The sequence below is a fragment of the Lissotriton helveticus genome, chromosome 7 (genome assembly GCF_964261635.1).
Source record: "Lissotriton helveticus chromosome 7, aLisHel1.1, whole genome shotgun sequence".
NCBI lineage: Eukaryota > Metazoa > Chordata > Amphibia > Caudata > Salamandridae > Lissotriton > Lissotriton helveticus.
In genome coordinates, this window is record NC_136068.1 from 965979592 (window position 1) to 965991405 (window position 11814).

An 11814-nucleotide genomic window follows, 5' to 3' on the forward strand; every position below is an offset into this window, starting at 1 on the left:
CATTTTTTCTTTTCTCTTGATCTTCTTTCTGCTTTTCAACCATGTTTGATTCTTTAACACGTTTCTCATAAATAGGATATCACCTAAACTTGGAGCAAAAAGCCTTCTCAAACGATTATATACTCTTACACAATTAACATCAGCACTAACCTTGTTCTCATCAAAATCAATTAAATACAAACCAGACAACGTTCTAATTCGAGATAATGAAACATATACCATTCCCTCTTTAAACACAGTTCTTCCTACATTTACCAAAGTGTTATCTACACTTAAACCTTGAGATTTATGAATAGTTATTGCATATGCTAAAACAAAGTCTTTTACAAGCAAAAAACGTGCAGCAGCCTCTGTAATCTGATCGAATGTAACTTTTAAGAATTCAAATCCATTTCTATTTTGATATGTCACAAAATCAACAACTTTCCCCATTGCTCCATTCACTAAACCTTCTTCTGTATTCAGATTACTCTTCAAAATTACCCGACAGTTTAAACATAAACATCTAAATTGTTTTCTAAGCAAGCAGTTTTTGATACAGACTTTTCCAAAGAATCCAATTTAGTCTGTAGTTTTTCGGATAGAAGAATTGTTATTCCATGATGCTCGATTTTATCAATAGCTTCAAAGTGAACTATTTCTTGATTTTCCAATTTCATAAGCTCTCTATTAAATGTATAATACTCTTCCACTGTAGGCATTAAGCAAACTATATACTTTTTTTCTTTCATTTTCTTGTACATTCCTTCTGCTGGTGTGTTTTCATTTGTAAACAAGTTCTTTAGTAGACAACTTTAAAAAGCTTGTTTACAATGTTTGCTTAGAACACCAATTCTTACATCTTTTAGAATATTTGCATAATCTTCATCTCTTGCTTGCATATTTAGAGTGGGGTTTTTATATTCAAAATGTAACCACTGATTCACATTTCCATTGCAAGCGACCAGTTAATTTATCGGGGCAAGATGGCGGACGCGCTGGCGTCCGTGTGAGCAGCACTGAGATCGGGGCTCTCGTCCGGCTCTATTCTACCTTATGCAGTCACTACTTATGCGCTGAACTGCGTTAATTCAAGCAAAAGGAGCTGAAGAGGAAATTTTGATTTTGCTTTTGTTCAAACTTACGGAGTGGAGCGTGACTGGTATGCGGCTTGATCTCTGGAAGAGCTACCAGCGGTCGCTTCGTTCGGCGTGGCTACAGCCGATTCTGCCTTCACCTTCACTGAACGCACCAGACGCGAATCAGCCGGCTCTGCGGTCGGATCGCCGAGGGCAAAGGGAGCACTCAGAGCAGTCGGAGCGGCAAATTCGAAGTTGGTTAGAACAGCAGGACTTGCTCCAGCTCGACCCCACCGTTCAGAACCTATGTCTTCCACACCAATTACATCGAAGACGAAAGGGGGACTGCTCAGCTGCAATGGCTCCAAAAAATCCGACTACTGGTGCGGCATCTAAACCACAAAAACCGAAGACAAGGGCGGTTACTGCCGCAGCACAAGACTCAGGTCAGACAAAGGGGGTTTCGGCTGAAAATGTGAGTACTATGAAAACGGTGAACTCTGTGAATACTCATATAGATGAGGTTGAAAATATTCCTCCAGCCCCCCCTGTATCTCCTGCTACAGCTCCTGCTATATCTAACGCTTCAGCTCCTGAAAGCACAATCATGTTGAATTCTGGGGGATGTAGGCTTGGTGCTATTCCTAAGATTCCAGGGATGTTCACTAAAAAGACTCCTGTACTCGACAAAATACTTCCAGCAGCCTCAAAAAACGTGAATAATCAATGTAATATGCAGGATAATCACCTACAGACGGCTACACGCACTAACAATGGGCCAACTACTGTGTTAGTAGACTCAATTGCTGAAATAAACCCAGTCTCTGATAAAATACATGGGGTGCCAGAACTCTCAGTCACGCTGATTCCAGTGGAGGATACAGAGTCTATTGACTCTGCCGGTAATTTCTATTCAATGACAGACCTGTCTCAAGCCTTAGATTCTGATGGTGCAGATGGAGACAGAGACTTGAATGATTCTGAAAAGTCTCTTTCTGACCCCGGGCAAGACTATGTCAGTAATGCAGAGGATTCAGAGGCCGAAGAATCTCCAATTAGACCAGAGTGGGGGGACGAGGAAAATTCAAATATCACTATCCAAGGTGGTAATGGGTGCCCCTCTCCTTCTACATCAACATTACCCGAAACGTCAAAAGCTGTTTTAGAGGGGTCAGAGACACCTGTAACAACCTTAGATGTTCTATATCAGGTTATGCTCCACCACAGAGAAGAAACAAGAGCAGAAAATCTTCGTACACAGGGCACAGTACGAAAATTACAAAACAATTAAGAAAAGTTGTGAAGGCTTCTAATGAAACTATTACCAGAGTAACAGAGACAGAAAGCAGGATCTCGGTAATTGAAGACTCTATGGCTCAGCAAAAGACTCAAATACTGGCAATGGAAGGTTTAAGGGAAGAGATTAATTGGAAGCTCGTGGACTTGGAAAATAGGTCACGTCGGAACAATCTCCGAATTTTAGGTGTACCAGAAGGAAATGAGGGGACAAATGTACGACAATTTGTGACGGAATTATTTACAGAGTCCTTCCCAGAACTAAGCCACTGGAGATGGGAAACTGAAATACAGAGGGCCCATAGATTCCCATTCCAAAAAAACGCTCGACAAGACTTAACTCTTAAACCGCGAGCGATTTTGACCTCCTTAAACAATTTCTTGGCTAGGGAGGCCCTCTATGATTTAGCTAGGCCTAATAGGAAGGCTTAGAATTTTTTGTACGCCCAGATTACTGACACGCCACTGTTTAGTTGCGTTGGCAGCTTTGCCAGTTTATACCTTTATTCCAAGCTAAGGGTGCTCAAGCTTTCCTTTTGAATCCTGCTAAGCTCAAAATAGTTCACAAAGAGCGTACTTATTTTCTAACCACTGAGGGGGCAGCCAAAGAGTTATTAGCCTCGTTTTGATTTGACTATTCTCTAGGTGATTATTGTAGCGGTTCGATGGGGTCTAACCGTTCCATGGTTCTTATCTTTAGAGCAGGGATGTCTTTGTATTATTAGAAAAGTCTTTTTGTTTCTCTACCGTGCTCACTTTTCATTAGTTATACCAGTATCATTACTTGATTGATGAGGTACTATCATCTTCTTTAACTGCGTACTGGATTTAGACAAATAACAAGAAACTGTAGAAGAGAGCTATGTGACGTGAGCCACTCAGCGCTTATCATGTCATCATTCTTAGGGACTGGAAAGTCCCTTTGCCCCGTTTGGGTGGGGTTGAGGGGGAGGGTGGGATGGCTCGGGCTGAGCTTGGGGTGGGTTGGGTTGGGTTGGGAGGGGGGTACAAACAAAATCAGAAAATGTACTAGTATGACTATCTTGATTGTCTTTTTTCTTTTCTTTTGTTTTTTTAGTAAACAGTATAATCTGATGCATAGCAACCACTGTTTGAGTTTAGAGATTTATATGGCTTTAAGATGGAGCGCTTGTATACTGATAAATGTATTGAAAAGACATGCATATTATACAGATAATAATTGATTAGATGGAGAAATTACGAATATGCACCTGGAACATTTGTGGGTTAAATAATAAAAAAAAGGGGGTTTGCTGCACAAATTATCCAGACTATGAAGATCGATATCCTTTGTATCCAAGAATCACACATCACGTGGAATGATAGACAGATGTATAAAGATTTGGGGATGAATTTATTGGTATGCACACGTCAAGGGACAACTACAAAAGGAGTGGCAAGGAGAGGTTTAGGAAATTCTATTCGGAGTAAGGCGGACCAATATGGCAGATGGGTAATTACTGAGATTAGAGTTAATAACAAATTATGGACTATTTGTTCAGTATGTGCTCCAAATGTAGATGATCCAGGTATCCTGAACTTTTTAAACCTAGAATTAGCCGATTGGTCACCCTCTTTAATACTATGCGGAGATTTAAATCTTCATATAGAACCTAATGTGAATATACGTGATAATGTACTCTACCAAGGTGGCAAAAAAAAAATTGTATAAAGCACTCCGCTCTATGATAATGGATTATGGCCTATCCGATGTAGCTTATGACAAAGATCCCTTGGCACCAGGGTTTACATTCTTCTCCTCTCCACATAGAAAATTTGTGCGCTCAGATTACTTTTTTATTAAATCGGCACTACATGATGATACCAGATTTGAGATATACCCACGAATAATTTCGGATCATAACCCAATAATGATCGAAGTTAAAACCGATATGATTTCTACAACCCAATTCAGAACCTGGACATTCGATCGTAAACTGTTAGTCGATTCTGATTATTTAGAGTTAATGGCGAAATGGATAAAAGAATCTTTTGAAATTAATAGGGGAACGGCCTCCATTCAGAATGTCTGGGACGCATTTAAAGCAGGGATACGTGGAGAGTCATTATCTTATGTTATCAAGAAACAAAAAATAATTCGGCAAAAAACAGATCTAAGTTATAAAAATGTTCTGGACTTGGAGAAGAAATTAGCAACAGCAATTGCTTTAACACAGGCAACAACTGATATTGCAACTAATCTAGCTATTTATAAAGCGCGGTTATATGAAACATTTGCGTCTAAATTAGCGGAACAGATGGCAACTTTTCGCTCCCAGATTTATGAAATGGGTGAAAACTCAGGAAAAATTCTTGCCAAGAGAACTAGACAGAAAGAGGTCTTTAACACCATAAACTCAATACAGGATGGAACAGGGCAGATACACAATAAACCTGAGTCAATTTTGGAAGTTTTTCGTCAGTTCTATCTTAAACTATATCAATATAACAATGTATCTTATTCCTCAGACTGTTTTATGAATTTGGGTACATCAAATCTTTTACCATTTCTCTCTAGTGCTCAAAAACTACTTCTAGAATCAGAAATTACATGGGAGGAAACTGAAAGTGCTCTACTGTCACTACCAATAGGGAAGGCTATGGGACCCGATGGCATCTTGCTGGAATTTTACAAGATATTTAGGAATATTATAAAACAAGATATGTTGACTATACTTCACGAGGCACAGAGAGGAGTACCACCATCCTCTTGGGGCCAATTTGTAATCATGACATTCCTTAAAAAGGATAAGGATCCTTTAAACCCTGCATCATATAGACCAATATCATTAATAAATACTGATAGTAAGGTATACTCAAAAATACTAGCCTCTCGACTATCAAAAATCATATTTACAATTGTGTCCCGATGGCAGCATGGGTTTATTCCAAATAGAGACACAGCTGATCATATTCGGAGAATCATTGCCTTGATGGATTGGACAGAAGGCACTAGTACACCAACTGGGATCACCCTATTGGATGCTGAAAAGGCATTCGATAGGGTGGCCTGGCCTTATATTTAGGATTTACTTTATATGAAGGGATTTGGTCCAGGTATAATAACAGCTTTGAAGGCTCTTTATCAAAATCCGACATCTTGTGTTAAAGTGGGGGCTAATAAATCTGCTTCATTTCCTATACAACGAGGAACGCGTCAAGGATGCCCATCCTCTCCACTTCTCTTTGCCATATATATTGTTATTTTTCTTAATCAATTAAATCAGGAAGAGGATATAATCCCAGTAGAGGTTGCAGGTGTCAGTTATAGGGCCCTGGCATATGCAGACGACGTGGTAGTAGTAACCAAAGAAATTGAAAAAGCTCTTTACAAAATTGAAGAATTGGCAGCAACCTTTGGGTCTTTTTCAGGATACAAACTAAATTTATCCAAAACACAAATACTTTTTGTTGGCCAAAATCCCCCGTCCCGAATTAATGTATACCTGAAGCAACCTATCTGGGAATTAAATTAACTACCCCAATCTCCAATATTCCCAAACTTAATTATATTCCAATCTTGAAAAAAGCTAATTCCACTCTTGAACCAATCGATCCCCTACATTTATCATTACACGGGAGGAATAATGTCTTAAAAATGTTAATCCTACCAAAATTCTTATACTTATTTAGAACAGTGCCACTCGAATTCCCGTTAGACTTTTTTAAACAACTAGAAAAAATGTCAAGGAGATTCTTATGGGGATACAAGGGTAATCGGAGCTTACAAAAAAAAATTCTATCAAAGTCTAGAGGAGGATGGGCCATTCCACACTTTTTATTTTATTTTCTAGCAGCTGTATTACAATTTATATCCCCTTTAATTGTAGGCAATAAAGCCCCGATTTCACTCCATCGATATATGAATTTGCATTAGGCATTGAAGCTCGAGGATATTTAAAAAAAATAATAGAACCAAGTTACTACAAAAAAACTAAATTTAATATTATTACTGCTGCATATAAAACGTGGAAAATTATCAGGACACTGGTTGGGATTCCGAAACTGTTGAGATATACTCCCCTAAACTCACCACATTGTTTCCCCCCTATATTTAGAGACCCTGTGATGAACAGATGGAAGAATAATGGTATAAACTATCTGGGTGATTTATGGATAGATAATCGTATAATCACTTTCTCTGAACTTCAATCTAAATTCAAACTCACAAGCCGTGATTACTTTAAATATTTACAACTTTATAGTTTTTTAAACTCATTATCTTCGAATGACCGACAAGGCCTCCAAAAGATTGTATTGATAGACAGCCTTTACTCTAAAAGAAAAATAGGCTACTTTTATAATTTACTTATGACTTACCTCCCAGATGACTTATCTGTGATTCAACAGAAATGGTCTGCGAAATTAGGAGTAAATGATGCCCTCCTTAAAGAATCAATTGAGCTGGCCAATTCCATTTTATTTTCTGGGCGATCACGAACTCAACATTATATGGTTATGTTTGATCTTTATTATACATCAGCTAAAGTTATGAAATGGGGGGCTACTGTTGGTATATGTTGTAATCGTTGTACTCTGATAGGAGCAGATGTAATACATATGTTTTTTTCTTGCACTAAGTTAACCGTTATACTATCAGAAATTCAGAAATTTATTCAGATTATATTAGGGAGAACAGTAATTCTCACCCCTGAGCTGATTTTATTTGGTCTATCATCAGACTCTTTAGAAAAAGAACAACGGTCTTTGATTTTCATTATGATGTCTGAATTTCGTGCATGTGCCACCCAGGAATGGATTACCCCTGAACCACCTTCTTTTCCCATGTGGAGGGCTCGGTTACTAGCCAAATTTAATTTCGAACTTGCTATTTATGCAACAAAAGGACGGAAAAGGAAACAACTGGGGAAGAAAATTTGGGAACCGATCCAACAATGGATCCAAGGGGAAACGAATTGATAAAGTATGTGATGTAATATCGCCAAAACATATATTTTCTTTTTCTGCTTTTTTTTTTACTTTTTAAATCTCTCTATTGGAGATTTTTTTCTTCTCTTTCTATGTCTTGAAGGCTATGCTATATAACGAAAGAGGATCACTGAAAGAATATCGACTACCAAAATATCGACTACCCAAAATATCGAGGAAAAAATATCTACAGCAAAAATATCGAGTTTGTATGTACAAACAGGTAAGTACAAAAATATCGAGTACAAAATATCGTTTACAAAAATATAGTTGTAAAAAATATCGTATTTACTAAAAACAGTGTTAAATTAAATTAATATTAATAATTAATTACTGAAATATACTTAAAATTACTTAAATTAACATATAATAATTAAATAATTAATGAAAGTTAAATAAATATTTTTTTATTTCATATTTATTAAACATATATATATAGTAATAAAATATAATAAAATAATACCCAAAAACTGAAAACTGACCCTGAACCCTAAAAATACCCCTTTACCCAAAAACTGAAAACTGACCCTGAACCCTAAAAATACCCCTTTACCCAAAAACTGAAAACTGACCCTGAACCCTAAAACTACCCCTTTACCCAAAAACTGAAAACTGACCCTGAACCCTAAAAATACCCCTTTACCCAAAAACTGAAAACTGACCCTGAACCCTAAAAATACCCCTTTACCCAAAAACCCAAAACTGACCCTGAACCCTAAAAATACCCCTTTACCCAAAAACCCAAAACTGACCCTGAACCCTAAAAATAAAAACGATATTACTTCACTTACCTTAAAAACGATATTACTTCACTTACCTTAAAAACGATATTTTGGCTGTCGATATTCTGTCCTGTCGATATTTTCTCCAAACGATATTTTGGAGTCGATATTATGTCCAAACGATATTTTGGAGTCGATATTATGTCTGTGTACCAACGAAAGAATCTGATTTGTTTGCAAAAAAATAAATAAAATGATATAAAAAAAAGCAGATTCACATTTCCAATACTTCCCAAAGATTTCTTAGTGTCTTCATGTAGCGGAGTTTTAAACACTGGTTCTCCTTTTACAGGGGTTAGTTATAGTAGATCTCCAAATACAATTAAATGTTTTCCTCCAAAGAGAACGTCGTAATCTGTTTTTAATACATGTTGCATTCTTAAGTGTACAAAAGCAAGCATTAACTTTGAGACCATGCTCACCTCATCAATAATTAAAAGTTTCATTTTCTTCAGCACTCTTGACCCTTCATAAGAAGCTTCTCCAGGCAACTTCTGATATTCTAATTTATTATCATGCTCAACTGGTAACATCAGTAATTTATGCAAAGTATCTCTTTTAACATTGTGTGCAGCTAATCCAGTTGGAGCTGGTACCACACAACATAAATGTAAACCAGTAGTTTTTTTAAGATAACTGGTCAAAACTTTAATTAAAAAACTTTTACCTGTCTCGGCTTGACCACTGATGTACATCAGAAGAGGTTTAAAAGATGACCACGCACATTCTTTTTTTTCATGCAACAAACCATGTTCTTTCCGTTCTCTCACTTGTACATATATTTCTTTCTATTCAACATTTACTTGTTCTTCTAAGTTTTCCAATGTAATATTCTCCTTGTGTGCTTGTTGCATTGCAACTTCGTGCATAGCAATCGCTGCTTTATTCTCCAGTACTGGTTGTCCAAGAGGATCTTGACTACATGAACCACTAGTTTGACTATCTTGAGAACTTTCATTAGCTATTTCAGCTGTATTAGTCTTTTCCTGTTCAACTTAGTCATTCAACATTTTTAAATATGTAGGGAAAATTGTGCATGCAGTGCTATCTTTACATGCATTAAAAGAATCTTCGTAGCAGTCAAACTCGCCAAGTAATTCACTTTCACTACGCCATGGTTTAAACAGTTGGAGAAGTGCTGAATAGTAAAATTCTCGCTAATCCGGAGTTTCGCAACTGAGTTTTTTGTGGTTTGTAAGATTACCCTTTGCATGTTTTACTAAACAACCATGACATCCAACTACTGCATATTTTCCTCCTTTTAAATTCTGTTTAACATTTCTTTTGAAGCTGTAATGTGGAAGTACTTCATACAGACATAGCTGTTCCAGATGTCGACTCCTTTTCGGATAGTATGTGTCCAACATATTCGTTTTAAGAATGTCTGTCCTGTCTGGTTCATTTACTGCTAATTGTTAAATTTCTTCAAATAATTTCAACACTATTTTGTTTGCAGGCAAGACCTAAACTTACCCAAATGATTCCTCGTGACTTTGAATATAAACTTGAAGAGAACAAGTGGTCTGAACATTCATAGGATCCAATTTCCTGGTGGGAAAGCATTTTCAAAGTAAAGCTGTACAATTTTTTGCTAAGGCTTTTCTCTTATGCAATTTCTTCCCACATTTGTTTCATATCTATTTTTTTCTGAATTTTGTTATGTATGATATAACATAACGTGCAACAGCAATTGAGCTATCTGCAACATACTGGATGTCCATGTTCACATTCCACATTTTTAAAATTACTGGATTGTAGTCATTGATATACTTTTACACTTATGTTCTTTTTAAGTTGTATGTATTCTTTGGAGATTTCCGAGTTATTGTGTGCCTTACAGAAGAAAAAAATATATTTACTCTTCCTTTACAAATGACTGGATGTGGCAAACCAAACCGACATTTGGTGTAAAATTTTCCTTTAGACAGTGACTTTGGAAACGTAAAACTTGCTGTTTCAAGCTTCTATCTCCTTCTCTTGGAATCTCACATGTCACATACTGTTCGATGAAAGACAATACTGTTTCATCAGAATCATTTACAAGTTTAGGTGCATCCTTGATCCATAGTAGCATATGTATATGAGGTGCACTTCTTGCTTGATACTGCTTTCTCCAAAAGATATCGGTAACTTCTCCAAGAGGTGGATTCTTTTTGTTGAAGATAAAAGACATCATAGCTTGAAACATATGATAAAAATATCTGCACACATTTACAGGATCCAATGAACACAGTTCACCAGGAGTCTTTATTTCCACATTTTTTATATTGGAATTTGCTTCTCCTAGAAACTCAAGCAAATCTTCCCATGCATACTCTGCACAGCTAAGTGTGACAAACCATGTTGGTTTACCTAAGTTCCGTAACATACACTTGAGTTCTCCATGACGACGATACCAATACTCATTTGTTCCACGTTGACATGCCATCAAATTGATTAACTGTGCTTCTAAATTTTCATCTGTTTCTTGAACTTTCTCCACAAATTCTTTTGCAGAAAGAAGTGATTGATGAACTCCAGTTTTAAGTATGTGGTTCACTGCATACAACAGAGAAGACAGATCACTTTCAAACAAAAGGTGAAATATGTATGAAAAGCACTGTCGAAATCTAGGATCTTCAGAATATAATCTTGTTGACCGATATTCTGAAGCTGGAATCCGTACAGGTCGGTCATCATATCGTCCACCTTCTCCAGTAGGAAACAGCTGTGGAAAACAACGAGCTTCCAAGCTTTTCTCCCATACACTCATTGGAGTTCCCTGTGCTGTTTTCATTTGAAATAACTTAATGCTGCTTCCTATTACTTCTTTTGAATGCAAAGGACATATTGCGTAATGTTCATAAATCTCTTCAGTGCTTGACTTGTCCACTTTCTCTATTTGACCACTTGAAATTTCAGATTCATCTTCTAAAGTTATAACATGTACATCCACATTTACAGTTTTGTAACAAATATTGTTCTCTATAAGATATAAGGTAGCCTTTTCAACTTTATTAACATAAAAAAATTCTTGCCATATTTTCCGACTCTTTGTAGGTACACCATTTACTAGAATGACTACTGCCTCATTTTCCTCTTTCTCTCCAGCAATAGTTTCAATATTTTTCATAAAATCCAAAGGTAAGTACAACCCTCTTCCTTTCAGCCCTCTTTGCAAGTCTGTTGGTGGCAGTTTACCTGTTTTAGGCTCAATCCGAATTATAGTTTGTAAAGGATGAACAGATTGAATTAGAACCGACTCATATGTATTCAGTTCTGGCAGTTCCTCCAGAATAGCTACTAATTCTAAGTTATTATGTACTGCTCTAGCAGGCATTTTGTTCTCTTCTAATTTGTTGTAGCAATATTTACTTATATGTTGATCACTACCTAACTCAAATCGACCTTCCACCAACAAGTAAGTTGCAAATTCTTCCCACTTTCACTTTTCAAATACAAATCAACATTCCTAGTTTGACTCGGTGCTTAATTTGTAAAATATGAAGTGCAGGTGGTGAAATGTTTTTGGGAGGCCACACCTATTTTTCTTCGGCTCCACCCATTTCTTCCACTGGCTCCACCCACTATATTAGCTGCTAAAAGTCAGATGTAATACCCAATCGATCTGAATTTCAGCAAGGGAGCCTTCCTCATAGTAAGGTTTTGAGAGGAGGTTCCCCTGCCCTGTGAACACTTTGAAAAATATTAAACCAAAAGTGTATTTAAAGCACAATTTTGAAATAAAT